Source organism: Sus scrofa, chromosome X, assembly GCF_000003025.6.
Source record: "Sus scrofa isolate TJ Tabasco breed Duroc chromosome X, Sscrofa11.1, whole genome shotgun sequence".
NCBI lineage: Eukaryota > Metazoa > Chordata > Mammalia > Artiodactyla > Suidae > Sus > Sus scrofa.
The window spans coordinates 55,473,326-55,476,909 of record NC_010461.5 but is presented as its reverse complement, the minus strand read 5'-3'; the positions used below and the strand labels follow the sequence as shown (position 1 = coordinate 55,476,909).

The 3,584-nt window shown below is 38.3% G+C and overlaps 1 pseudogene; it reads left to right on the top strand.

The window, feature by feature from the left end:
• On the top strand, window positions 1,338-1,659 carry LOC106506984 (annotated as a pseudogene).

The following is a 3,584-nucleotide window of genomic DNA, read 5'->3' as shown; positions in this document are numbered from 1 at the left end:
GAGGGGAGTAAGGTAAGGGCTGGTATGAGGCAAAACTTCCCCGAGTCTCCCTGGAGGCTTCACATGAGATGGGCTTTACCATGGTCATTCAGGGCTCGCTGCACAGAAGGGAAGTTTCTCAATCAGCCCACTTGTCCTCAGGAGGCCAGAATCTCAGGTCAGCCTTGGGGGGTAGTGACTTGTCTGCTTTTGAAGGTGTTTAAATCACAGCCTGACAATCACCTGCTGTTGGGAATGCTGTTGAGAGCATGTCTTCATTAAATTGGGGGTTGCTGGGAAAGCTAGGGTACTTCTAAGATGTTTCCAGCCCAGTGGTCCTGTTACTCACTGAGTTCAACGGTTGTGTGAACTTTGGGTGACTCCCTTTCCATTTCCAGGCCCTAGTCTCCCTATCTATAAAATAAAATAGACCTGAATGGACTTTGGTCTCTTGTGGCATTCCCCTACTCCATGGCGTAGCCTTTGGAGAGAAGGAAGGAAAAGGCTCACAGAGCAGAGACTCACACCCTTATCCATCACCTTGCCAACTTATTCATTGTTGGAATATAGAAACATACCTAATTTTTTGCATGTTGAAATTATGCCCTTGCAACTTTGATGAATTTGTTTAATAGCTCTAGTAGCTTTTTTGGTGGATTCTTTAGAATTTCTATATATAGGATCATATCATCTATGAATAGTTTTAATTCTTTCAAACTTGGATGCCTTTTATTTCTTTTCCTTGCCTAATTGGTTACTATAACTTCTGGTACAAAGCAGATTAACAGTAGTAAAAGCAGGCACCCTTGTCTTATTCCTGATTTTGGAGGGAAAGCTTTCAGTCTTTCACCATTGAAAATAATGTTAGCTGTGGGTTTGTCAAATATGGCTTTATGATGTTGAGAAGATTCCCTTCTCTTTCTAGTTTTCTGAATGTTCTTGTCATGAAATGTTGGTTTTCATCAGATGCTTTTTCTGCGTTAATTGAGATTATCTTTCTCTTTTTTCTACTTCATACTATTATTATGGTGTATTACACTGATTGATTTTCTTATGTTAAATCTCCCTTACATTTCTCAGGTAAATCTTTCTTTGTCATGATGTATAATCCTCATACGTTGTTGGATTTGGTTTGCTAGTATTTTGGGAATATATATATATTCTGATACTCTAGTATCAGCGTAATGATGGTCTCATAGACTGAGTTGGCAAGTGTTCCTGTCTCTTCAGTTTTGGAAAGAATTTTAGAAGTATTGGTGTTACATCTTCTTTAAATATTTGGAAAAATTCCCCAGTGAAAATAAGTGGTCCTGTGCTTTTCTTTGTTGGGAGGATTAAAAACAAAAAACAAAAAACAAATGACTGGTCTTTGTAAGCTTCCACCATGGTTTTTTTCTGGCCCTGGCCAAGGCCAGAAAGTGTGGAAGGTGATGGTGCAACCCATCAACGTCATCTTCAGATACTTGCAAAATAGATTTTGGATTCAGGTGTGGCTTTATGAACAAGTGAATATGTGGACAGAGGACTGTATCATTGATTTTTCTGAGTATATGAACCTCATATTAGATGAGATTCATTCATTTAGAAGAGATTCATTCTAAAGCAAAGTCGAGAAAACAACTCGGTCTGATCAAGCTAAAAGGAGATAACATTACTCTGCTCCAAATTGTCTCCAACTAGAAATGATCAATGAAGTGAGAAATTGTTGAGAAGGCAACAATTTGCTTTTTGTCAACAGGTGTCCTTTGTTGAGCATGCAGCTCTAAAATGTATTCATATTGTTTTGATCATCCTGTGTATTACCAGATGACAGTAAATGCTTTGATGTTGTTTTTATTTTTAAGAAAATGACTAATTCTATCCCCTTACTTGTTATGGGTCTGTTAAGATTTTTTGAATTTTTTCTTTAGTCAATTTTGGTAATCTGTGTGTTTTAAGGAATTTATCAATTTCCTTTAGATTACCTAATTTGTTGGTGTATAGTTGTTCATAGTACTCTTTTTAAAATATATAACCTCACTGCCTTCTGGTTTGCATAGTTTCTGATAAGAAATTGGCTGAGAGCCTTATTAAGGATCTCTTATATGTTTCGATTCACTTCTCTTTTGTTGCTTTCAAGATCTTTGTCTTAGATTTTCAATAGTTGGGGGTTCATTGAAGCTTCTTGGATTAGTAGACTTGAATCTTTGCTCAAGTTTGGCATGTTTTCAGCCATTATTTCCTTAAATATTCTTGCTGCCCTTTTTTCTCTCTTCTTCGGCAACTCCTATAGTGTTTATGATGCTCTGCTTGGTGGTGTTTCACAGATCTCTTAGGCTCTGTTCACTTCATTTTTTTTTTTTCTGTTACTCAGACTGGATAACTTTAATTTACTTGTCTTCAAATTCACTATCCTTTCTTCCTGAATCTGCTGCTGTCCCCTGTCATCCAGTGAATTTGATATTTCAGTTATTATACTTTTCAGGTGCTGAATTTCTATTGGTTTCTTTTTATAACTTCTATTTATTTATTTATTTATATTCTCCTTTCGTTCATACATAATTTTCCTGGCTTCCTTTAGTTCTTTGTTCATGGTTTCTATTAGTGCTTTGGGCATATTTAAAACAATTGAGTTTAAGTCTTTGTCTAGTAAGTCCAATGTCTGAGCATCCTTATCTTTTTCCTTTGGATGGACCATACTTTTCTTTTTATTCATTTGTGACTTTTGTTGAAAATTGGACAATTGAATATAATAATGTTGTAACCCTGGAAATAAGATTCACCCTCTTCTCTGGTGTTTGCTGTTCTTGGTTGTTGGTTTGCAATCATCCATTTTTTTTTTAGCGACTTTTACTATTTTTGCAAAGATCATATTTCTTGTCATGGATGGTCACCGAGGTCTCTGTTCCTTTGCCTTATGTTCAGCAACAGAGAGTTCCTTGAAAACCAGGAGCATTTTAACATGGACTTTTTCTTGGTTCAATATTTGCTTGGTTTCTATATATTGGTAGTTTTGGCATTTCAGAGGAGGGATGGGTGTTTGGAGCTGCCTACTCTGCCATTTTGCCAGTGTCACTTAGGTCTTTGTTTCTCACCCATAGGTAGCAGACAGTGGGGGCAGTATCTTCATTGGATCTCCCTGGCTTTAGGGGAAGCTGGCACCCTTTTGCTTTGTGCAGGGTAAAACTTTCATGAGCTGGAGCTACTCTGAAGCTGGGGTGGTTTCCCTGGCAGGTGGATAGGATGGTTTAAAAGTTTTGAGCCAGACCTCTAGAAATTTGTCAGAATGCAGAGCTGCCTGTAGAACAGGTATGGAGGAGGTCATGATAAAATAATTTTAATAGCTGCCATTTAGAGAGTGCTGACCACATGCCAGGCACTGGCCTGAGTATGCACTAAGTAGCGCTTTGCATTCACTATCTCATTTTTTCCTCCTGGTAGACTACTAGAATCATTGCTGAGGCCAGGGAGGGTAAGCCACTGCTCAAAGTTATGCACTAAAGCTGGAATTCGACCCACACCTGAATGACTCCAAAGCCTCTTTTTTGAGGGATAAGAAGGTGCATCCATGGCACACGGAAGATCCAGGGCCAGGGAGTGAACCTGTGCCATAGCAGTGGCAATGT